Below are 27,591 nucleotides of genomic sequence, written 5' to 3'. Positions count from 1 at the left end.
AAAACAGCAATGAATCAACTAGTGGTATTCGTTCATCGAATTCTATCACAGATATAATTCTAGTGGGGGAGTACTGTAGCGTATCTACCACTACAAAATTACAACTACAATTCACTAGTATATAAGACATGTTAACTCGACTCTATGTCGGGGTACCTTTTCATACATGAAGGTTGACATGGTCGAATATTGCTCTTCCCACAATTAGCCCGACAGCAAGGGGATTCTAGCTCATGATCCATCTACTACTTCATTACTCTATCTCCTGAGTCATCGTGACTCAAATATTACTGATTACGATTTTAAATGTGCAAATTTTCTATGAAAAAGCTTAATGTTTCATTTTTTTAATAGAAAACTAGGGGTTCAACGCCCTACTCATTATCGCTTGCTGCCCAAAACTACTGACACAGATCTTTTCAGATCGTTTAGTTCACTCTTTTGAACTGTCCAATCCGTAATGATACACTTTACAGTTAGAGCGGCAAACAAATCAAAATTTTGGAGTGAATTGATATTCATTCTTTAGAAAACGTAACTTTGCAGTTTAATAATCCCAAAACAAACTAGTGATTTTTAAAAAAAAATTCCATAGTTTGGCTAGTGACAGCTCTGCTCACTCTCACTAGACAAACTACGGAACTGCTTGAGCCATTCTTTTCATATCGCTTCAAATTAGAGCTTAATTTACTTGCTCATTTTCATTTGTCTTAAAATTAAAATTATATACACAATTTAAAAAAATTAAAGTTAAATTGTACTAACATAAATTTTTTTAGATACTAAAAGGAGAAATTCGTATCAGAAAAGTGTATTTATATTTTTTTGTATTTTATTTCTATTCTTTAATTTTAATCCGGCATTAAATAAATTAAAATTTTTGAATACTACCTCTAATAATATAGGATAAAATCTACTTAATTTATAAATAAAAAATAAATTTTCAAATCCAAAATCTCAAAATAAAATTTCAAATAAAAAATCTAAAAATATAAAATAAAATTTCAACTCAAAAATATCAAATTAAAAAAGTTTAAAACTTGAAAATACTCTTAAATTTTCACCGGTAATAAAATTTTTAAAGGTTTTTAAATGAAAGCAAATCGAAAAGTTTTTGTACATAATTATAACGTTAATTTTACCTAAGATAATTCCATATATGTAATAGTTTTTAAAAATTTGTTTTTATCATTGCTTAATGTTTTTCTAAAAATTTTCAATTATAATCTATACAAGTTTTTACATAATTTTAAACTTGGTAAATTTAAATGACAAAATTCACAATTTGAACGAAATGGTCGAATAGTTCTTGAGAAAAAGAATTTCTAAAATAAGTTTCTTTTGAAGTTTTATAACTTAAAAGCTACTCAACTGATTTCTCTCAAATTTTTTAACTTTAAATTACATATTATAGCCTGCTGTAAAAAATTTTATACTTAATAATTTTATATTTTGTCTCCCCTTATTAAGCAAAAGAATAAAAAATATTTTTTACCTGGAATTGTCTTTGGATAAAAAAAAATTATTTACTTTATAATTGATGATGATTTTCGATTGAGAAGTGAATATTTTTTTTATTTACTTTAAAACATTCCGGGATATGGTAAAATACGCAAATCTTGTAATTAAAATTATGGAGTCTAAACTTTCCCGCCGAAATTATTGAGACCATATTTAAGATTTATCTTTTCTATCCTCGTTATTTAAGATAATATCCTTTTTATTTGCACAAAATAATAAAAAAAATCTTCCCGAAAGCTATTCTTTGAACAATTGGGCTCTTGCAACTCGAGAAGAAGAACACCACTGAAGTCGCATGGTTTTGTCAAATCTCGTGGCTTGTGCATGGTGTGTTAACATTACATCTCTCAGATTTAATTGTTTACCTGCAAGCGATGTTAAGCCTATGTGTCGAGCCTGATTGGCTGCTGAATCATGACATAAACAAATGCTACGATTTATCCACACGTGACATCGCTTGCTGGTATCCAATTAAATCTATTAAATCTGATCTGAATCTCGTTAATACGTCATGCACTACTACATGATTTGGCATAACCATGTAATTTCAGCGGTATTTTTCTTCTCGAATTTCAAGCACTCAACATGAGCAAAAAAAGAAATAAGAGTGAACTAGTTATGAAATAAAATACTTGTGAATATAAGAATACATCTTTATAAATGGAAACCGTCTGCTTTTCTCCTAAAAAAAAGCTAACCGTGTAACTATTTTGAGCAAAAATAAATATTCGTATTTTCAACTGACTAAGGAAACTAAATTTTATAAAATATTACTAACATTTGATTATTGCCGCATACCTCTTGCGGGAAAATTTTATTGCTGGAAAATTTTAGCATGTATTTGTATTTAAAACAACACTGAATGAAATCGTTATGCATAATCTTTATATAATTATTATGCATTGGCTGACTTATACATGTTTAAAATTTCTTTTAAATATTTTTTTTATCGAAAATAAGTGCAAAATTTTTCTATATTTTAACATAAAAGAAAGGAAGAAAGATTAAGCATTACTTATTAAAAATTTACGTAAACTAAATATCGATTTTCTTTTAAACTTTAAAATTAGTCAGCTTTAGTTATGTTTTAAAATACTAAGTAGTTATAGATATCCAAACAATAGCTTTTATTTCAATCTTTTGTTTTTAACATTACTTGAAGATGTTATACGATTCTCAGAAATAACTTATATTTAAGTTTTTTTAAACTTAATTTAAAGCTTTAAATGTTTTAGGTTTGTTACGACGATGACTTTCCCACAGGTATTTAGTGCGTAGAAAATACGAAAAAAATATTCCTCTACGAAAATATTTCTATTTTTATTCATAAATAAAGTGGTAGAAAGCTTTCACAAAAGCTATGGAAAAATTCAATTTCCCGATTTTTTCTTGGTCCTTCATATTTTTAAACACGTTTTTAATTTACAACTAAAAGAATTTTAATCGTAAATTAGCTTTAAAATAATTAATAAAATCGTAAATTAGCATTTAATACTTTGCTGCAATTTAGATAAATTTAATCACTTGATTTGTAACAAAATTTTACTCAAATTGCTAAGATTTTCTTACTAACTCTGATAGTTAGTCATTATAAATTTAAAATTTGTTTCCTTGTTTAGAAGAAAAAAATGTACTTCTTGAATTTCAACTAAATGTTCAATTTTTGCATCTTAGTATTAATAGGAAAAATTTGTCCGTTTCAAAATCCTTGGTTACATTATTGATTTGGTGCGAAAATTATTCTAAATAAGTCTGTTATACATGTTACCGTTTCCTAGTTACTAGTTGTGACTTCATTGGACATTTATATTTTTATAACGTTTGAGTAAATACGGAGAGTAATTTTTTTTTTGCAAGAAAAATGAAATCTCACCTTATTGAGATGAATTTTGCTCAGAAAAGAGCTTATTATATTAAAGAGACTGATATTCCTACTTTTTTTTTTAATAAAAAGAATGCCTTTCTGTGACGAAACTCGGTGTTGCCAATTTAAGAAAACAATATAAACAATTCTAACAAGTATTTTCGAAAGTAGAGCCATGTAAGTTCTCCAGAAAATTTTTCCTCCGCGCGAATTGTTAGAGACTATTTGAATAGCATATAAATAAATGAAATTAAAAATAGGAGGAATGGCTTGCAGTAGTTTCTTTGCTTCCAGCTGAGTATAAAACTTCTCAAATGGAGAAATGGTTCGAATATCGTACCAAACGATTTTTGCCTCGAAGCGAAAAAGCAGAAATATAATTATGCACGAATGCGACATCTCGAATTACAGATACTCATGAGTAAAAGCGAAGAAATGTATCTATCGAATTACAAGCATTTTCGGGAAAAGGAAAGAGTGAAGCTGAGAAAGTCTTGCTTGTTAAAAATTTTTACCTATGTATAAATGTCGCTTGCGAAATATTTCAACTGAAACATTTATGTTCTTCCGTTTGGCGATCTCATTTCAAATTTCAGATTCTTGTCTGCTTCATATTTAAATGGTAATAAAATATTTGTTCAGTTCAGCTATCTAATGAAAAGTTTAAACGAACTTGTACAGTCATAATTAATTCATAACAGTTCTATGTGCAGTTATAATGCATAGATCTATATAATTTGTTTGAAGGGGAATAATTTTATTTTCACTTATTTAAAATAGTGCGGCGAATGACAAAATTTAAAAGTAGTATTTTAATTATGATGAGATTTTCAAATTAACTTGTCTTCGAATAATGTAGGAGACAAGAATATTTCTCACTGCCGAGCTACATCAATATACTTGCAACAGTGGCGTAGTTTTAATGTATGTTCGAAGGGGTTTTCGGTTATATTTTCTTTCTCCTTAACTTTTAATTACAAAAAATTAATATTGAAAACGTTTTCATATTTACATCCTGTTTACCGTACAATAGCTCATTAATCAAGTAATGTTTAATGTCGAAGAGCAATTTGGTCCCCCAAATCCTCCCTAAAACTATGGTACTGACTTGCAAAGATTCTTCTGCCACACACAAGTGACAAATGTAAAATAGAAAAAGTAAAGGCTGTAAGAATAAACACGGATCAATAACTCAATTTGAAATTTAACTTTAAAACAATAACCCCATTTGAAATTAATGTTGTGGAGCTCAATTTATAGGGTTTATTTCGTTAGGCTATGCTGGCACACAATTGTACAAATTGCACAAACACAATTGTACGAATTTTCCATGTATTGTCTAATACAGACTAAAAGCTGGTATGGATTGTGATCCAATGTAGCATTTATAACTTAATCATTATTATAACTTAACTTATCAGTGTTATAACTAATACTATTATAAGTTAATCACCCTCTCGCTGCGGATACCGAGATTTTCAAGGGCAACTTAGAAGTTGCAAAATTTGTTCAACCCGCGATTTCTACATGGTGCATTTTTTCCGAGAATTTAAATGTGCAACCCACTCTTTTCCTGTTCATTGTTTCATTTCAGCTCTTCTGTGATGTTTAATTCATTATTCAGATCCGGCTCAATAGAGAGAGTTTATTGTCAATTTCATTGCGCTTTATTTTACCTTTGCATTTCAAAAAATATTGTAAATCATAATTTAACCAAGATTAGTTTTCAAAATTTTGCTTTTATGTAATCATCATCCGTAATTTTTATTTCCTGACTACCTTATTAATGATCTAATTCTATATTGAAAAAAGAATTCTTTTACTCATAACTTAATATATGAACTTAAAAATTTTGTAAATTTTAGCTTTAAAATAAATATAGATTTGCAATATATAATAAATAAATACGATATTTTTGAATTTGTTTTGATAAAAGAACGAGAAGGTCAACTTAAACCTCGGATCAAATTTGAAGGGGTCTTCAGCGTGTTTATCATTGATTGCTAATCAAAAAGAACAAAATGTAAAATTGGAAAAAACCAAAAATATTGGATGTTTTTACAGACACTTTTATTTTAAGAAAAGAAACCTGATAAATAGGTACTTTTTAATTACATACAAATTTACTTTTTAACTTACTATATATTTACTTTTTCTATGTATTTTTTAATTAAGTACAAATTTACTTTAAAGCTTTGGACGGTGAATATGATATTGCTATAAGTATATCCAGAGATGACTTTCCTTTTTTAATGGTAAATAAATAAGTATGCATAGACATGCCAGCCATTTCCTACCCACTCTTAAAAATCTCTCGCAAACTATAAATAAATAACAATTCGTTTAATTGTTATTTTACTATATTCAACCAAAACAGTCAACTAACCATTAAAAAATGGCATTCAAACTAAGAGAAAAATTTCACTTTTTTCACCTAATACCATTAAAGAACCAGAATTTTATCGCCCTCAGTAAGCTGAATTTTTGAAAGTTTAAGATAAGCCATGTGATAATGATTGTGAAGTCACATTTTTATTCTCCACCATCGGATTTCTAACACAACCGCGGATGCCTAATAATCCTATACGAATCTTGGACAAAGAATCTTGGCTATTTCCCCCGTTTCTTTCCCACCCTAAGAGTTTCCAGTAATTTGGTGACTCTGGACTATTGTAATTTGAAACTCTCATTCACACATATATGGCAGCTCCAAAGGGCTACGTAACACAAAAAGTATCATATTTCCCATCGCTCATGATAGATAGCACCACTAAATTAACTAATGAAGCCACATTTCAAGGTTGTCTTGACAAAACACAACTCAAATACAACGTAAATTCAATATCCATTACTTAACAAATAGCCTAACAATACCTAACTAAATTTGCATCTTTACGGTTCTGAAAACATGCTAGTTGTAAGTGGTAAAAAAAACTATATAATTTTGTGCTCACGTTTTTTTAACCATACCAGTTTAATAGGTCGCAAACCCCCTAAAGGTAAAGAAAAGTTCCTGACTGTAAACTTAACCTTAAATTGGATGGACAGACTGATACTGGTTATTTTATCGTAATTTTAGAATAAAAATTCTAACAGTATGAGGAGGAGCACAAATCACTATTTTTGTAAATTTGTTTATTTTTCCTTTAGAATTTATAACTTAGAATGCTTACTTTTAAACGAATCAAATAAAATGTTTGCAAAGCGAAAAATATGTGCTAGGTAAAGAAACATAATAACTTTTTACTGCTTTTTAAGTAGTATAGATATTTAGTCACTTTATTGGTGAACAATTTATCTAACAAGTATTTTCGAAAGTNTAAATCATAATTTAACCAAGATTAGTTTTCAAAATTTTGCTTTTATGTAATCATCATCCGTAATTTTTATTTCCTGACTACCTTATTAATGATCTAATTCTATATTGAAAAAAGAATTCTTTTACTCATAACTTAATATATGAACTTAAAAATTTTGTAAATTTTAGCTTTAAAATAAATATAGATTTGTAATATATAATAAATAAATACGATATTTTTGAATTTGTTTTGATAAAAGAACGAGAAGGTTAACTTAAACTTCGGATCAAATTTGAGAGGGTCTTCAGCGTGTTTAACATTTGATTGCTAATCAAAAAGAAAAAAATTTGAAATTGGTAAAAACAAAAAATATTGAATATTTTGACAGACACTATTATTTTAAGAACAGAAATTTACTTTAAAGCTTTAAACAGAGAATATGATATTGCTATAAGTCTATGCAGAGATGATTTTCCTTTTTTTTTGGTAAATAAATAAGTATGCATAGATATGCCCGTCACTTCCTATACACTCTTACAAATTTCTCACAAACTATAAATAAATAACAATTCATTTAATTGCTATTTTATTATATTCAAAACAGTCAACTAACCATTAAAAAAATGGCATTCAAACTGAGAGAAAAATTTCACCTAAAATTTTACTTTTTTCACCTAATACCATTAAAGAACCAGAATTTTATCGGCCTCAGTTAACTGGAATTTCGAAAGTTTAAGATAAGCCATGTGATAATGATTGCGAATTCATATTTTAATTCTCCACCATCGGATTTCTAACACAATAGCGGATACCTAATAATCCTATAGTAATAAGTTAGTGCTCAATACCATATGAAATCCCTTAGTTCCTTACAGATGTGTACATATTTTAGCCGAGACGACCCGTATGAACAAGTGTAGACTTTAGACTTGTCCTAGAGCAGACTTTAGAATATTTCTTCCGTTTCTTTCCCACACTAAGAGTTTCCAGTCATCGGCAATCCTAATTTGGTGATTTTGGACTATTGTAATTTGAAACTCTCATTCACACATATATGGCAGCTCCATAGGGCTACGTAACACAAAAGTCTCGTATTTCAAATCTCTCATGATAGATAGCACCACTAAATAAACTAATTAATCCACATTTCAAGGTTCACTTAACAAAACACAACTCAAATACAACCTAAATTCAATATCCATTACTTAACAAATAGCCTAGCAATACCTAACTAAAATTCATCTTTATGGTTCTGAAATCATACTAGTTGTAAGTGGAAACTAAACCATACAATTTTGTGCTCACGTTTTTTTTAACCATACCAGTTTAATAGGTCGCAAACCCCGTAAAGGTAAAGAAATGTTCCTGACTGTAAACTTAACCTTAAATTGGATGGGCAGACTGTTACTGGTTATTTTACAGTAATTTTAGAATAAAAATTCTAACAGTATAAGGAGGAGCACAAACCACTATTTTTGTAAATTTGTTTATTTTACCTTTAGAATTTATAGCTTAAAATGTTTACTTTTAAACGAATCAAATAAAAATTGTTTACAAAACGAAAAATATGTGCCAGGTAAAGAAACATAATAACTTTTCAGTTCTTTTTAAGTAGTATAGATATTTAGTCACTTTATTGGTGAACAATTTACATATTATATGAATTGCCCAAATACGAAAATATCCAAATTCGAAATAAATAAATATGTATAATTTCTCTAATCAGTTTCTTTCTATTATAGTACGGCCGCCATTAAAGCAGAGTGCCTGCTCTGTGATTGGTTGCCAAAACAGTTAACGAGTTGTTGCCAATGGAGATCTTGAAATACAGCCTGATTCATAGTAGCATGTAAGAAAAATATAATGATAATAAGCTCTTAGAACAATAAGGATAATCAGATATTGATGCTTTATTAATTATTCATGTTCATATATATTATATTGATTTATCTCAACTCTTAATTTTTATTAAAAATTATTTGAATAAAAAAAAACCTCAGTGTGATCAAAAGAAATAGATTTATAATAGTTCAATAAAAAACTAATGAAAAAAAAATAATAATTGCACAGTTAGAATAGAAATTGTGAAACTTAATTGTGACGCAATAATTGCAGTTTGACTTACAAAATTGCAATTTTTTTAGTTGAGGCTTACACATGATATTTAAAATAATTAATTGCAACTAATAACTACTTAGTTATAAATCAGTCATTAATTTATTTTATTCGATTTGCGTAAAAGTCTTAAAAATTTTTCGTACATAGATATTTCAGAATTTTTTCTTGTTAAATATTAGCTGAATATAACTAATATGTTACAATCTAAACTATCCTTCGTAATGTTTTTCCAGCTATTCTTCTATTACATAAAAAAAATATTTTCCGAGATATTTAAAACAATTAATATTTTGTTCCCTGAATCGAAAGAAATGCAACGAAAAAAGGGAAAACAACCCAACACAAATGATTCGGTTAATTAAATCTGATTCGAAAATTGATTCCATGAGATGAAAACCAAGCCTAAGAGATGTAACGTTAACACGCCATGCACAACCACATGGTTAGGGATAATCATCTGATTTCTGTGGTATTCTTCTTCACTAGTTTTGAGTATTCAATTATAGCAATAAAAAAATAGAGTAAAATAATTATTAAATTTATTACTTGCAAATATACGAATACTTTTTTCATGAATGGAAATCGTTTGCTTTATTTTAATAAAAAAAAAGTATTTAAATTTTTTCATTTTTAAGACATAGATTTTAGCATAGATTGATTTTTTAAAAATTATTTTGAGCAAAAACAAATATTATGTATTAGATGTACTAAAATTTTATTATTGCCGTATACCTCTTTGATATGGAATAGTTTCAGCATGTAATCAAAACAACACTGTAGCAGCTAATAACTACATATTAATAAATCAGTCATTAATTTTTTTTTAAAATTTTTTTCGTATTTTTTATAAATTCTTAATAATTTTGCGTACATAGATATCTTAGATTTTTTTCTCGCAAAAGAATAGCTGAATATAACTAACCTGTTACAATCTAAACTATGCTTCGAAATGTTTTTCCAGCTATGCTTCTATTATAGGAAGGCAAAAAATGTTTGTTCAGGTATTTACAATAATTAATATTTTGTTCTAAGAATGCTGTACGCTATATCGAAAGAAATTCAATGAAAAAAAAAATGGAAAACAACCCAACATATCCCGTTGCTACATTCAGTTAATTAAAAATCCTTCTCCGTTATTCTTTTCGCCAAGTGGAGCAAAATGTGCCCTTTTTTTAATGCTGAGAACTGTCCATGGAAGGATTTTGCTTGATAATTATCAACAGCAAAAAGAGAAAAGAAAAACATTGGGGACGGTATTTAAAATAAAGAATAATCTCATTACCATAGATACTCATCATTATTTTTTATAATGCTGTTTCGGGACTTTCCTATCTTCCTGCTTCGGTGCAAAAAGGCAAACTAGTTTCGTGTTACAAGAAATTAATTTACTTTTTTGTTCATTTTCCCCCCAACAATAACGACAATTAAGAGTGAATCGAATTAATGGTTATTTCGTTTTATTTGTACTGCATAGGTATTTTGCTATTTTTTTTGAAGTTTTATTTTAAAGTATGCATTTATTTTGGGAATCGAGATTTCTGTTGAAGCAGTGTGTTGCGTATTTCGTACTGAAAGAAGCGCACGATTATTTGAAGAACTATTTAGTTTCGCTTTAACAATTAACAAATAAATTATTCACTTCCTTATATTTTTTTATTGAACATAAAAAGTAAATAATGAGTAAGTATTTTAAAATTTTCAATTATAGCTAAGTTCTTTTTTTTCTTAATTTTGTATAAATCATTTTCAGGAAACGTATTCAGAAAAGGTCATTTGTATCATGAGAAAGGTCACACAATAATGGAAGAGACACTTTTCAGTTTTTGACATTTTTCTTAAAAATTTCTCAAGAAATATCTTGAGTGTTACTTTTGAGGTGTTTAGCTAATGCGATTTTTCATACTTAGCAATTAGGCTTAAAGCTGTAAGAAAAAATTATAAACTTTCTTGAGACTGTTTATTTTTAAATCAGAGTCTTTTCCTTAGTTTCCAAATACGATTCACTACAAAGTTATGGAAAAAAATTAATTTTTTCTTCGCATACGCAGTATAAAAACCATTTTAAGTACTCATATCTAACGCAGTTTTAAACGAATTTTTTTAAATTTTAAAACAATAATTTTGCAATTAAATTTAAATTGTTCCATTAACCATATCTTAATAAATATTTAAGCTAGGTTTGCGAAATTTTATGCAGTTATTGAAAATAACAACTAAAGCAATCGATACAAGTTACAAGCTTATTATTTGATTTTCTGACATATGTTGCCCAAAAACTTTTATTTTCTTTAGTAATTTATTTTTTCTGTCTTAAATCTGGATAAGTTTGAAGCCTTATTGCTAAGTGTGAAAAATCGCATACACATCTAAAGTTACAAAATAATGTCTTAAGTTTTTCTGGATAAAATGTTAAAAAATGCCAAAAACTGAGAGTCTCTTTTATTATTGTATGGTAGAGCATTTCCTCTAATGCAAAAAATATAAAACTCTCGAAAAAAAATGGAATTAAAAATTAATAACTCATGCTTCAAGATTATTTTTAAGGCTTTTTCAATATTTCACTCGTCAAAATAACGTAAAACGTGGCCTCTCAGTTTTCACTTTTTTTGTAAAATATTTTTTTCTCTTTTAAATTTTGGAAAGATTAAACTGTTGTATTTTAATCGGAATACGCATCTGAGCAAAATTTTAAAGCTCTAGGACATCAGGAAGTAGTTAAAAACCATGCGGAAGAATTCTTCTTTAAAAATAAAATAACTAATTGAAATTAAAGAAAAGAGTTTTAAAAAAATTACATCAAACAGTCGAAATAAATACGAATATGTCATTGTGGATATTGATTGAATCTAAGTTTATGTCAATAATTGAAGGAAGCTTTATGTATTAATTGAATCAAAGCTTCATATATTGATTGAATATTACTTTAAAGTAATTTTAATATCGAATTTATTGTTTCATGACGAACGCACTTATGGGTAAAAAAATCGTTGAATTTCGTTTCAAAATTTCATTCGATTCTAAGCTGAAATAGTATTAGACACTAAAACTTTATTGTCCTTGTAGAATCAAAGTTTCAGGTATTGATTGAATCAAAGTGTCAGCACTGATTGAATTAGAGCGCTAGGCATTCATCAGATTAAAGATTCAAACAGGTATTGATTGAATAAAAGTTTCACATATTGATTTAACAAAATTTCTAACATTAATAGAATAGAATATTTTATAATCGGCGTTGAACAGCCGAACCAATTCTGAGTTTAAGCGTATCAGTGTTCTACTCCGTAATCTTGAACCCAACGCAAAAGACAAAGGAACTCCTGGATTAAGCATTGGGACTAACTAGCCTTCGTGAAGAGCTTTTTGATGGGACTAACTCACATTTGGCGTTACATGGAGAGGAAAACCTCCTACGGTTATCAAAATGGAAAAGGGATTCTAGCCTATAACCCTTCTACCACTGAGATATTTTTACGTCAACACTGTGATCGATGGAGCCGGGAGCAGAACTCGTGTCAACCAGCCCCCACTGGGATTCGAACCTGGTTCATCTCTTGGGAGGCGAAAGCTCTATCCGCTCCATCGGGGCTCAATAGAATAATATTTAAAAACATTTTAAATACCGACTTTGTTTATAGAAAAACGCGTTTCAAAATATCTTTCCCCTAAAACCTCACTATACACTTTTTACTAAACCGAAGCAATTTTTAAAGAAAAGAGATTGTTTGCTGTTGTATCAAAGTTAGAGAAATAAATTGAACGAACGCTTTAGGCATTGATTGATTTAAAACTTCAGACTTTAATTTAATCAAAGCTTGAGACTATAATGGAATAAAAGCAAAACAAATATTGACTGATTCTGAGCTTCAGACTTTGTTTAAAATTCTCAATTTAAAAACTTGTAAAATATGAATTGTATCACTCAGAAATTTTTCGTTGAAATTTATTTTTTAGTCATCCTACAAGTTATCTATTTCCTCACTTTCGAGGAATCTATTGTTGGAAATTCGCTTACTTTTTCGATGGCCTTTAGGAGTTGATAAAAATTGATACTGAATCTATAAAAACTGAATATATTAATATTTTAATTAATTACAAATTTATTTGAAATTAATTACAAATTAATATTGATACTGATAGTGCATTTTCTCTTCTACCAATTTTAAATTCGAAATTTGGCAAGAAGCAACTATATTTATTTTGATGAGAAACTATATTATCTTTGACTCCAATAAAATAAGAAATAAAAATCTGCTAAAAGCATTCAAATATTTAGTATAAAATAAATAACAAAAGGTAAGGCAAACCTGGGACAGCACAAAAACAACATAAGCCCAAAGTTTATCTTAATACATTAATAAAAATTAGGGAATTCAACATAAATTGAAATTTTAAAATGAAATAAAAGAGTCATGAAAGCAATACAGGTTTTCTTTTGGAGGCCCCCTGCGTGCATTCATGTGGAAGATTTTCTGTAACTAACTCTTTAACGAAACAAAAATGTTAGTTATGCTCCAATACCCCATTTGGAAAATGCATAAAAATTGAAGAATTCACAATCAATAACTTATAAGGTAAAACAATTTGCAAATTAAAATTAAAAAACCAAATATTACTAAAACGATAAGTTTCAGAATTATTAGCTTTATATGCAGAAAAAGTTTTTGGTAAAATTACCAAACTGCATGGTAATGACATTTCTGGTAAAAAAAAGAAACTATATATTTTTAATAAATTTAAACCATTTTTTTGGAAATTTTTCCGTTCATGCAGAACAATTTAGCAGAAATTCTGGTAATCAAAATTATAATTTCTATTACTTTACATTTAGTAAAAAATACATGTATACATGTATAAAAAATACATACTGAATAGTAAATTTAACCGAATTGGTTTTTTTTGCCATGCTGATATAATTACCAAATTTTGCCCCAATTATCAAATTTTTTCACATACTATAAAACCTCATTTTATTGTTAATTTTAACTAAATCATTACCAAAGCGCTTCGCTAAAACTACCAGACCTTTTTGGTGTTCCGATAGAAACACGATAAATTTTACCATAAGCTAATAGTTTTATAGTTTTGACCATACTTTTTTTGAAAGGTACGAAAATTCCTCCAATCCTCGTAATCAACTATTTCACTTAAAAGCATCATTTTGAAGATGTATAAAACTTGAAAAAACTCTCATTCAATACTTGAAAGGCAAAACCATTTTTAAACCAAAATTGAACTAAGTATACAAGTAAAAACTTGTATATTAGTTTTATGCACGTATACTTAGTTCAATTTTGCTTTACAAATTGTTTTGCCTTTCAAGTATTGAATGCGAATTTTTTTTATATTTATGTATTTTCAAAATGGCTCAAATAACACGTTTGTTTTATTAAACAGTTATTTACAAAAGAGCTCCCTCATGAATGCCTGCGCCCTCTGAAGAAGTTCTATATTGCAATCATGTTTCTTTTATTTAACTTTTTATTTCAATTTAAATTTAATTACCTAATTTTATAAATCTAATTTTTTCTCTTAACCACGCATAAATTTCAGTTCGAAATTTTAAAAAACTATCATAAAGGTCTTATTCTACAAAAAAATAAAAAGCATTTCGACACCATGTTAAATTCTTTCCCACACTAGCAAAGCATGAAACAAAAAATGTTACGATAGATTTTTTTTTATCTCTTGGTAGCTGTAAAAAAGGCATCGAACTGCTTTCCAGCATTGCATGTTACTGAAAGAAAGAATTCAAAAAGGAAAAGAATTCCTTAAGTAGATTGCGAACCCAGAAGACGTTCTTCATAAAAAAAAGGAGCCGAAAGCTTGAAAAGATTTCCACAGAATATGCGGAATAAAGAAAAATGAAAAATAAAAATTGCACAGAATAAAAAAAATCTATCCAGAAACTATTCTTCGAACAATTCCAGCAATAAAAAAATAAGAGTAAGAAAAAATAATTCTCAAATGAATTACTTGCAAATGTATGAATACATCTTTATAAATAGAAATCGTTTGTTTTTCTTTTTTAGAAATATGTAGAGTTTAAAGTTTTTTATTCGTTTTTTACGACATAGAATTTAAAAGCGAAATTATTGTGAACAAAACTATTATTCATATTTTCAACTAACTAAAAGATTAAAATTAAAAAGAGAAATATTGTAAAAATTGCTTATTATCGGTTGACTCTTTGTCATTGGAAAGTTTTTGCACTATTTGAGAAACTTACGTCATTTACAAGGAATAAAAAAAATATATATAATTTCAATATATTTTAAGTATGCATTTAATAATATGTGTTTAAATATGAAGTTTTAAACAGAAAAGTAACATTATGCAAATTATCTGCATGCTTACCAAAAACATTCTTACGGATTAGAAAGTAACTAATTGAAAAGGTTTAACATGCATTTGCAAGTGCTTACTTATATTTCCAATAAATACTTTATACTTAAAAATTCAGAATGTGTACCAGCAAAAAGGAATTAAGCACAATTTTTCTCCCACATTGTTAGAAAATTCTCGGTTAACATGGTTAAATAACGATTTATTTCATTGTTATTTTATATTCAACCAAAAACAGTCAAAAAAACCTTAAAAAAGATGGTATTCAAACTGTTAGCTGTGAGAAAAGTCGTTTATCGATTGTTTTCACCTAATGTGGTTAAACAACCAGAGCTTTATTTGCATCAAATAGATCAACAACCATTGAGAATCGAGTGCACGTTCTTCAAAAGCTGGAAGCTAAATCATGGCATAAGGATTATGAATTCCTATTTTTATTTACCATCATCGGATGCATAACATAGCAGTGGATGCCTAATAATCTTATAATAATAAGATTGTGGCGAATACTTTATGAAGCCACTTAGCTCCTTGCAGTTCAACCGAAAGGGGGACTTAGTGAATCTCATGACTGGCTGAACGGAGTCCAAGCGTTGAAATAACAGTATTTTTCCCATTTCTCAACACATGAGGAGCGTTCAGTGTTCTGCACTCCTCAATTGGTGATTCTGGACTGTTAGAATACAAAATTTTCATTCGTGCACAGAGAGCAGCACCAATTAACTTCTTAGCACAAAAAGGTCTAGTATTTCACGCCGCTCCCGATAGATGGCATCGCTACATAAACTAATTAATTCACATACGTATGTTTACTTGGTAAAATACAACTAAAACTGAACTTAATCCCGCTGGTTATTTTACCGTAATTATAGAATACTTACGGTTGAAAAAAATTATGGTTGTGATGAGGAAATTTATTTATTTCTATTTCTTCCATATAATAATAATCTTTTTACGTTCTCTATTAAATCCGACTTCTATAAGTCGTGTAGCTAAAAATACTTCAAGACTTTGTTATTTATATGAAAAAAAACCCAAAGCATAGTAAAGAAATATCAGTACACAATATTTTTTCTCACTCATACATCTTTCAGAGCTCTAGGAGGTTGGAAATTGACAGAATTTGAGATCCCTTCATTTATAAAAATCAAGTTAGTGTGAATAAAACAAAGTAAGAATAAAAAAACATTTAGTCAAAATAATCCGTAAGATAAATAATGTATTAATTATTTTTAAGGCTGTCATTCTTAATGTGTTTGTTCTAAAATAAATTATAATATGCACAGTACGCAAAGTAAAGTATAGAACACTCAAATAACTTTCGTTCTAAGAAATGGAAATTCGATGTAATCGTAATTTTATAACTTACATTGATAATGTTACCTAATTTCAAATTTCAATTTTTTAAATGGTAAAATCAGACAAAAGAAAATACACTTTCCTAGAATAAAATGCCGTTGTGTCAGATTACGCAATAAAATGCCGTCTGCCTCAAATAATTTAACATATTTAAGGTTACCCTTTCAAACAATTGGGTATAATATGAAAAAAACACAATTACTTCGATTTAGTAGGAACAACATATGACGCAATGCTAAACGAATGGAATTTAGTTGTTGTTTATTTAGTTATTGTTATTAGTAGTTGTTGTTATTTGTTTTAGTTGTTGTTGTTTATTTAGTTGTATTTAGTTTCAGTAACTTTTCTTTATAATGCAATAAAATCTGGCGAGCAGCTATTTAAACGATCGAACACTTCGTTTGTTTATTTGTGGCTTGAAGTTAGGCTCGCAGAAAATGCCGTTCATGGGTTAAATTTAGTAGGAACAACACAACCTGTGACGTAGGCTATATTATACCCAATTAAGCTAGCACATTTCAAAATATCCAATTATTAGACGATTGGTTTTAAGTATATCGTTTTTTTAAAATTATTTTGTGCATTGTTTATCTTATAGTAAATTCAACAATTTAAATAAATTAGTTAAATTGAAATAAAAATATTCAAAATTAATCGTCTGGATGATAAATAAAATTAAATCAGATGGGGTAATAAGTTAAACGAGTTTAACTGGAATACATTTCATTTCAGAATGTTCTACATTGGATAAGCCTTTCAAAACTTCTGAATCCAAAGAGAAAGCGCAATTTGTGCGTAGCCCCTTTGTAAATCTTTAGAAGGTGTTTTCGGTCCAAAGTCCCTCAGGACTTAGCCAGCGCAATGTTGACAAGGAAAGGGGAGGAAGCTCTTGATCAATAGGACATCGATCGGCTGTCCGAGTTATAGAATCCCTGGTCCATATTTCAACCCAACAACGCTGTGTCGACAACAACAGTCTTAACACACTATTCANCCTTTCAAACAATTAAGCTAGCACATTTCAAAATATCCAATTATTAGACAATTGGTTGTAAGTATATCGTTTTTTTTAAAATTATTTTGCGCATTGTTTAACTGATAGTAAATTCAAGAATTTAAATAAATTAGTTAAATTGAAAATAAAAGTATTCAAAATTAATCTTTTCTTCAAAGTTAATTTCCCCATCACCCTGGTGATAAATAAAATTAAATCAGATGGGGTAATGAGTTAAACGAGTTTAACTGGAATACTTTTCATTTCAGAATGTTCTACATTGGATAAGCCTTTCAAAACTTCTAAATCCAAAGAGAAAGCGCAATTTGTGCGTAGCCCCTTTGTAAATCTTTAGAAGGTGTTTTCGGTCCAAAGTCCCTCAGGACTTTGCCAGCGCAATGTTGACAAGGAAAGGGGAGGAAGCTCTTGATCAATAGGACATCGATCGGCTGTCCGAGTTATAGAATCCCTGGTCCATATTTCAACCCAACAACGCTGTGTCGACAACAACAGTCTTAACACACTATTCACAACAACTTCCCTCTCAACAATGCAACCAAGTCACGGTTATGGAGGATCAAAATTTACTGCACAGATCTTCCCCAGAAATTCGAGCTTTGTATGACAGAAGGCCTATAGAAATGGTCTACCATTAAAATTATAACATATTGTTAGAATCTTACCCTTAGAAACATTTAATGTGAAATAAAAATTTCTGTTAAAACAACTTGGAGGAAAATAGTTTATGGTTTATGATATTTTATATCTTACATCAATGAAAAGTTTAATAGCTTTCTATGTACTCATATATAATCTGTCACAAAATTCAAAACTTTTTATGTACAGAAAGCAAAATAAAAAAACTGAATACCCTAATGACTTTTGATCTAATTATCAGATTTTTACGTACTCAACTCATTCTTAATGGTTCGAAGGCTTAACCTCAACTATGTTAATTAATTAGTACAGAGGATATTAGTTGATTAAAAACTTCATTCACTTATCATAAAAGGTAGTTAAGAATACGAGAAATTATCAATTGCAGCACATTGTTGAAATTTAGGGTAAAATTCAATTTCAACAATGCCAAAATAATTCCCATCCTAGTCACGTCAGCTTACCTTGATGCCTTGGAATCTTGTTTTATTCATATGAATGTTGATTCCCTTGTTAACGACATTAGTTCCTTATCACCTCTATATAGCAAGTGGAAAGCATTTTACCCTGATTTGCTCCTCTCAGCCACTGTGGTTTTTCTTGTTCGATTTTTAATTTTTTTTCCTCTCTCGGCTATCGTGGTTTTTCTAGTCTTGTTTCTCATCTTTATTATTTCATTTTTCGTTGGCAACTTTGCATTTTATATTTCAAATCACTTTTGTTTCTTCTCATTTACATCTGGTAAGCTTTGAAAATGGGCTTCTATTTTGTGAGCGCTTGAAACATGTCAATGAAATTTTTAATCAAGTAACGTCGTATCGCTTCAGTTTCTTGGTATTATTTATTTGATAGTGCAGAGGATATTTTGACTTAGGAAATCAGATGTAAACGCGTACTCTCTCTAAATTAACGGTATGTTTATTCTGTAGGTATGTATGTTTTTGGATTTGAATTTTTGCCTATCAAAATACGGAGGGTAGCTGCAGTCTGGAAAGTATGGTTCTAATATTTTACTAGGAGATATCGAAAGTTTAAACCCAAGAATCAGAAGTTTATTTTTTTCGTATTTCACCATATCTCGGGAACTTTTATAGCGAATTAAAAATTTTCGCTCGCAATCATAAAATTCAATTATCCACAGATAATTCAAAACAAAAAATAATTTTTAATAGTTTTTTATAATATTTTATTTCTTATTTAATAATCGACGGAAAATATTTGAATTCTGAGGTACACAAACTTTTATATCATTTTAATAAATGTAATTTTATATGGAAAAATAAAAAAAAATTGAACGAAATCGGTCGAATAGTTTCTGGGTTCTTAAATTTTAAAAATGTCGTATATTTAAAATTTGATTTATTATAAAATATTGCATTATGCCTTTACTTGCGTTATATTATAAAAACAATTCTCAATAATTTCATTGGAAAATTTTGTTTCAAAATAATTTTGATATTTTGACGTGGTCAAACCTTAGAGAAATCTCATTAGATATATTGATTAAAAAATTGTACAGACTTCTGTCAAAATGTTTAGTGCTGCAACAAAAAATAAAGTCTAGTTTTATGTATTGTTGGGTAACGCTAAGGAAATTAAAATTAGTTTGTTTACAAAGTTTTTCTCTTTTACTATTTACCACAAAGAGGACTTTGTGGTAAGGGCACTTCTGTCCACTCTCGCACTAACTATCTGTAAAAACTTTTATCTTTTTCTTCTTATATCTTATACTTCTTACACTGAATAAAATTTAAAATGGTCATATGCTAACATAGTTTTTCCATAACACTATTTACAACAAAATGGACTTGTGCTTTTCCTCTCACTAATTATCTGTAGTCAAAACTTCTTTTTCTACTCAAAATTCTTGCATTAAATTTATATAGTTCACACAACTATACTAATTATAGTTAAAAATTTAATAAGAAAAGTTGTTAACTTACAATTATCTGGCAGAGATCTCCTTAATATGAAGTATTTAATGCCCTTTTCAATAGCAATTTAGGATGTTAATAATCAATATATTGGTATTAAGTAACACTACGCCGTCATGTACAAATCTGAAAGTCTCAACTTGGAAAGCTAAAATAATTCAAAAATTTTATTCATAATTATTTGTTGTCCTTCTTGGTGATTTCCCGTTCGATTGAGCAAAACGCATTCTTAGATGTCCGACTCATCGAAATAAATATTGAATATACCCAGTATCATTCACCCCCGAAAATGATGCTACTGCACTAGGCCCACTAGTGATAGTTATGAGTTACAACAATCAAGTTTATCTTTAAGCATTTGATAAAAAAAAAAGAATTATCAACTGTTTAATTTCAATCTATGCCTCTGTTATACTAATTAGACTATTTTTTTCAAACAATTCTTCCAAAGGAATTAATTGAAATTTTCAATGATTTTAAGGATTGGGGCTAAAATTCCACCTCCCGATCGCTTTTTAAATTTCAGAATCCTAACTCAAGCGCTTGTTGAGTTATAAGAAAGACAAACGCGCGGGCAGACGGACAACCTACTCAAACTCTTCATTTTATTATTACAGAATGGGATTATTTTGAGGCAATTTATATCCATACCTCTGTTATACTAATAAGACTTTTTTTTCAAACAATTCTCCCGAAATAAGTAATTTAAATTTTCAATGATTTTTAGGATTGGGACTAAAATTCCACCTCACGATCGCTTTTTAAATTTCAGAATCCTAACTCAAATCTTTTTGAGTTATAAGAAAGACAAACGCGGGGGCAGACGCACAACCTACACAAACTTTTAATTTTGTTATAACAGAATGGAATTGTTTCAAATGGAATTATTTTGAGACAAAACAGAAAATAAACTTATGCAATGTAAAATATTTTGAAATGATGGGATCTGACAAATACGAAAATCATTTAATTTTTTCATTTTACACAAAGGAGCCGAACACGCGATTCGCAAATTACAGCCAGGGATTATATATTAAAAGGAATTATATAATTTCTGAAAACTGTGACCATGGCATTTCAAAATATCGGAAAATGTAAGGAGTGAAAATGCTGTTTCCATGGAATTTCAATACAGGTGCATACAGTAAAATTCGGATTTAAACGTTACCAGTGACTAAACCACTTTTAACGTCTTTTCAGCGTGATTCGCTTTAATTTCCCACATTAACAATGTAAATAAATCCTGGTATTCAGAACATTCTCTAATACTATTCCCTTAAAATACCGATGTTTTGGAAAAGTTCAGGAAAGGTAGTTTCGCATCAGTTCCAACCCAGGAGAATAATGACAGCATTTCAGATCAGAGCCTGATATTGACATCATGGAGTATTCGCTATGTGATAGCGATCTGATGACTTCTGAATAAAGGGCAATTTTAATTGCTGAAATTAGGAAATCTAATCGAGAAGAAGATTGTGGAACTTTATATCCACTACCAACACTTAACGAAGCAGTACTGCATAGATGAAATTTTTTTGTTGGCAACTTAATTCTGTACTTTATTACAATAAAAGACAGAACAATTATTTTTTTTCCTTAAAGTATTTAAATTTTTTCCTATTTACTAAATAAATTACATTTAAGTTTCAGATTGTTTTAGATATTAAAAAAATCTAAATAGTTAAGAAATCTAATTAGTAAAATTTTAGTTTTTATGGGGATTTTTATGTTCCCGATACAGTGACGTACCGTTATTTATGACGCTTTCGCGCAGCGTCGTCAAATCGAGGTTCAACTGTACTATTTTTCTGAATGATCAAAATTACCAAAACCCATAACTTTTTTTTTCATTAATGGAATTTCAAAATAAACCTTTTCATCAGAATTATTTAAATAGCATAAACTCTCGGAAGATAGTGCGATATTTAAAAATGAATAGCTTAAAAAAATAATAACAATGATTTAATAACTTTTTTGTATTTTTGAATAAATAGAAGTATTTTTCATTACTTACTTATTTAAAAATTTTTGTTACGCAATGTCTGAACAAATAGACTTGTCAACATAAAAATATGAAACTAGGATTTCTGAAGAAGAAACTGAAGTATTTGACTGACCGGAATTAAAGAAAAACTAGACAAATTCATGTGAACTAAACACGATATGAACAAGATCGTTCGAGACAGTAACCACTATCATCAATATAGATTGTACTTGTGGAACATAGCAAACAGGTCACATTGCAAGAAATACCAGTTCCTTTTTGTGACATCGCCAGTAGTAGCTGAAATTTAACAGGATCTCCACAGGCGTTATCCGTCCACATTAGTTTTCATAAAACCATATGAAATTTGTCGCACGATCCAGAGAAAAATTGCAAAATTGAGATTATTTTCGAAAATGCTGCTCAAGTTAAGAGACCACTTCTGTCAATTTTTCACCATGGAAATTAAGGTAATTTTTAATGGTAACTTTTATTTGATGATAGTAACTATAATAATATCTTCTGTTAAATAAAATGTTCATAATTTTATCGCAGATTTGCCATTTATTGTGCATGCCTCACATTTTCAATTGCAGTCAATTTTCAACCATAAGAAGGTCTTCTCCATCAACTTCTTGTTCCCACGCATTTTCTTAATTTTTCTGCATGCTGTTGACAATGACCAGTGTTTCTCGCATACACTTATTTCTCGTAAGAGTTTTGGTCTAATACGCGTTTTACAACGTTTAAGTCCTGTTACCGCGTTTGGGTTACCAGAGAATTCCATTTTTATATACTTAAAATACACTTTCGCTTTTCTACACTTTTTGAGATTAAGTAAAGTAAATCACTCCCACATTATCCAGCTGTCAAACACGGAGACTACTACTTTGTCTCCTACTAAGAAAGCTTAAACTTTCGGAAAAATGGTTTAAGAAAGCTTAAAAGCAAGCTATAGCTTATTTATAGCTTGGTTTAGAAGGAAACATGGTATTAGGCATTAAAAGTTTGAGATCAATGGCATGATGGTGACAATGTGCCTGCGCCCTAAGTCCCTTTACTGGTGCCATCAAGCTGGTACCCATCAATCTGAAGGTGTCTGAACTTTCAGCCACCTCCGCTCATAGAACTTCGTTATGATAACTCAGTACTTAAAACACTCATTTCTTAAAAAAAATTTACTTGCAGAAATTTTTTTTGTATTTTACACATTTGACGAATGTTCCCCCACATATGGGGTTATTTTAACGAAATATTTGGATGATTGACGTAAAAGTTTTAAGAACTGTCTATAATTTCGAGATAAATTACTGAATTAAAAAAAAACAAATTTTATAAAAGGATTTTAGCTGTTGAAAATACATTTTAAACTAAACGCCATAATTCTGAAAAATAATTATGAAAGTCATTTTGGCAATGAAAATAATTTTTTTAACGCAAAAGTTCATTCACGTTCAGGAACAGAGTTTGTGACTACCAGCACTTTTTAAAAACTTCGCATGAAATTACGGTAAAAAATACTTTAACCTAGAGTGCAGCATCCGTAAAATTGACTTTTTTTGCAAATTTTACACCGCAATTTCCACAGGTATATTTATTTAATTACAGTGATTTAACTAAACGCCATAATACTGAAAAATAATTATAAAAGTCATTTTGGCAATAAAAATAAATTTGTTTTAACACCAAAGTTCATTCACGTTCAAGAACAGAGTTTGTGACTACCAGCACTTTTTAAAAACTTCGCATGAAATTACTGTAAAAAATACTTTAACCTAGAGTGCAGCATCCGTAAAATTGACTTTTTTCGCAAATTTTACACCGCAATTTCCACAGGTATATTTATTTAATTACAGTGATTTAACTAAACGCCATAATACTGAAAAATAATTATAAAAGTCATTTTGGCAATAAAAATAAATTTGTTTTAACACCAAAGCTCATTCACGTTCAAGAACAGAGTTTGTGACTACCAGCACTTTTTAAAAACTTCGCATAAAATTACGGTAAAAAATATTTTAACCTTGAGTGCAGCATCCGTAAAATGGACTTTTTCTGCAAATTTTACACCGCAATTTCCACAGAAATATTTATTTAATTACAGTGATTTATTACTATAAAAATTACGGTATATCAGACATTTTGCTTTGTAAAATTTTACGGTAAAAAGGAATTTTACGGTGAAAATTACTGACTCTCAGGGTGCTGGTACTTTTTTCCGTCATTTTAACCGGAATTTTTTACAGTTGTAGGGAGCTACTTTCTAACCCTAAAAGCTTGGGGCCAAAGCAAATACAAGTTTAACTCGATGTTCTTTAAAAAATAAGAAAATACTTTTTTAACTTACTTAAAAGAAAAAAAACTTGTTGTGAATTATTATTTCATTTCTGTTATCATATTTCCAATTATTATTTTCAAACTTAGTTTAATTTTTTACTTTTCTTGTACAAATTGCGCAGTTAAAAGCTCACTGGATTAAAAATTTTATATTGCTGTTTAGTAATTATAACAATGCAAAACTTTTTAATAGTAAAAACTTCCCCAAAACAATCTTCGTATAAATTCCTTAAAACATAAACTTTTTTTCCATCAAAGTACTGTTCTAGTAATTCTCCAATTGATCAACATAAAGAATTAATGCCTCTCTTTATTAAATTATACGATGATTATATTTATAGCTAAATAAAAAAATAGCAACAAAATTTGAAAAAATTGCTATTATAATATCATCAATAAAGTAAAAAATTTTATATTGCTGTTTAGTAATTATAACAACGCAAAACTTTTTAATTGTAAAAACTTTTCCAAAACAAACTTCGAATTAATTCCCTAAAACATAAACTTTTTTTTCATCAAAGTACTGTTCTAGTAATTCTCCACTTGATCAACATGACGAATTAATGCTTCTCTTTATTAAATTATACGATAATTGTATTTATAACTAAATAAGAAAAATAACAACAAACTTTAGAAAAATTTCCACTATAATAGCATCAATAAAGATCATTGGTGAGCTTTATTTTCTAGACGCAGCTCAAAATGCGCGTTTATGAAAATGATATAGCATTTTATTCCTTTTTCCAAACTTCCTTTATGAGTATTGTTCTTTTGTTAAAGAATACTAATGAATTCAAATAAATTCGCAACGCGTTAGTGTCCATTCGCGTAACTGATTTTTAAATTTACATTTACTACATTTTTTTAAACTGCATTTAGTAATTTACATTAAATTATTATTTTATATATTTTGCATTTACTACATTTTATTCAGTTGGTCTCTTTTTCCTTAAAAAAAAAAGAACTTCAAAAGTCAACAGTTTAAAAGTTAACAAGGTTGTTACTGGTCCTATAAATTTATATACATTAATAGTAGTAAGTTTAAATTGTAGGAATTTAAGATTTTTAAAATTCACTTTATCATTTAGAGTTCTGAACACAAAGAGATCACCTTAAAAGCTATATCTGTGATAGATATAGACATCCCGACCTCGAAATCTGGTACTTTGAAGTGTAATGATAATGGTGTGTGGTTTAATAAGAAAGGAAAAATAAGCATGGAATTAGTTGGTTAGTTGAACTATAAATTATTACTGGTTCGATAAATTTATATATAATAATAGTAGTAAGTTTAAATTGCAGAAATTTAGATTTCTAAAATTCTATTTACCATCTAGAGTTCTAAACCCAAAGAGATCACCTTAAAAGTTATATCTGTGATAGATCTAGACATCCCGACCTCGAAATCTGGTACTTTGAAGTGTAATGAAAATGGTGTGTGGTTTAATAAGAAAGGAAAAATAAGCATGGAATTAGTTGGTTAGTTGAACTATAAATTATTACTGGTTCGATAAATTTATATATAATAATAGTAGTAAGTTTAAATTGTAGAAATTTAGATTTCTAAAATTCTATTTACCATCTAGAGTTCTGAACACAAAGAGATCACCTTAAAAGTTATATCTGTGATAGATCTAGACATCCCGACCTCAAAATCTGGTACTTTGAAGTGTAATGATAATGGTTTGTGGTCTAATAAGAAAGGAAAAATAAGCATGGAATTAGTTGGTTAGTTGAACGATAAATTATAACTGGTTCTATAAATTCATATATAATAATAGTAGTAAGTTTAAATTGTAGAAATTTAGATTTCTAAAATTCTATTTACCATCTAGAGTTCTGAACACAAAGAGATTACCTTGAAAGTTATATCTATGATAGATCTAGACATCCCGACCTCGAAATCTGGTACTTTGAAGTTCAATGATAAAGGTTTGTAGTTTAATAAGAAAGGAAAAATAAGCATGGAATTAGTTGGTTAGTTGAACTATAAATTATTACTGGTTCGATAAATTTATATATAATGATAGTAGTAAGTTTAAATTGTAGAAATTTAGATTTCTAAAATTCTATTTACCATCTAGAGTTCTGAACACAAAGAGATCACCTTGAGAGTTATATCTGTGATAGATCTAGACAAACCCGACCTCAAAATCCGGTACTTAGACCTGTAATGTCATAGTTTGTGATTTAATAAGAAAAGAAAAATAAACATAGAATTAGTTGTTTAGTTGTTAAATTTAGGTCGAACTTTAAAAAAAAGCATTTTTTGTTTCTTTTATTTTCTTAAACACGATTTACCACTCCTTAAATCCTTCTTAAACATATTTCGAGCTGTGTCCAGAATAAAAAACTAATCAACGATATTAAGTGTAATAATAACATCATAAATTTATAAGATTATTGTATTTATAAGATTATTATATTTATAAATTAGTTAAAAATTAAAAAATAATGTCTTTGGAATTCGATAGAAGGAAAAAAAATTAAAAATTTGAATGTTGTTTGTATGTCTACTTCAGATAACGTACAGCAAAGTAAAATTAAAATTAATAAATAATAAATTAAAATAAAATAAAAATAAAATTAAAAAACTACTTCTGGTAAGATGCGGTTATAATGTTTCGAGAGATGAAAATAAAAAATTATGCCACCCATAAGTTTGGTTCTAATGATGGGATTTTCACAAACTAAGTGCCAATCCTAATGGTTGAAAAGGTTGACTACAAAATATGCTAACTATTAATTACATTGCACCAAAGCATACTTTCTCTAAATAAAGCTATCTTTTTTCTACAGATTTGGATTTTTTTGGCAATTTGGGGGAGGAGAATATGGTCCTAGCATTTTTGGCTGGAGAGCTGTTGAAAGATTTTACTTTTTAAAGTTAATTTCACTTTCTACATATCTAACCATATCTTGGGAAGTGTTAAAATGCACGATTTTTGCTCACAATTTTAAAATTCGTTTACCTTGACCATTCCGTGCAAAAAAATAATTTTTAATAATTTTTTAATACTTTTATTAATTTCTTCAATAAGGTTAAAAAATATTGAATTGTAACATTATATAAATTTTTATCTCCTTTTAAATTATGTAATTTCAGATGACAAGTTACAAAATTTGAGTAAATCGGTTAAATGTTTTAGAAAAATTTAGAAACTTAAATATATATATATATA

General features: G+C 28.5%; 1 protein-coding gene and 1 long non-coding RNA gene across 3 annotated transcripts in view; both read left to right on the top strand.

The window, feature by feature from the left end:
* LOC139425292 (uncharacterized) overlaps positions 1-19,336 on the top strand; it is a 60,421-nt gene extending 41,085 nt beyond the window's left edge. Inside the window, exons 2-3 of one of the 2 annotated variants that reach the window (XR_011636504.1) lie at positions 8,427-8,533; positions 19,084-19,336. This is a non-coding gene — a long non-coding RNA (uncharacterized lncRNA). Of the gene's footprint in view, positions 1-8,426; positions 8,534-17,235; positions 17,491-19,083 lie in introns of those variants that run through there. The other variant, XR_011636505.1, reaches the window with a different exon arrangement.
* The window catches only part of LOC107436148 (RNA polymerase III subunit E), a 126,871-nt gene that overhangs the window by 45,368 nt on the left and 53,912 nt on the right, over positions 1-27,591 (top strand). The window lies entirely within an intron of this gene.

This window comes from Parasteatoda tepidariorum, chromosome 1 (genome assembly GCF_043381705.1).
Source record: "Parasteatoda tepidariorum isolate YZ-2023 chromosome 1, CAS_Ptep_4.0, whole genome shotgun sequence".
Classification (NCBI taxonomy): Eukaryota; Metazoa; Arthropoda; class Arachnida; order Araneae; family Theridiidae; genus Parasteatoda; species Parasteatoda tepidariorum.
Note: the sequence above shows the minus strand (reverse complement) of the source record. Positions and strands in the feature narration are given on the sequence as shown.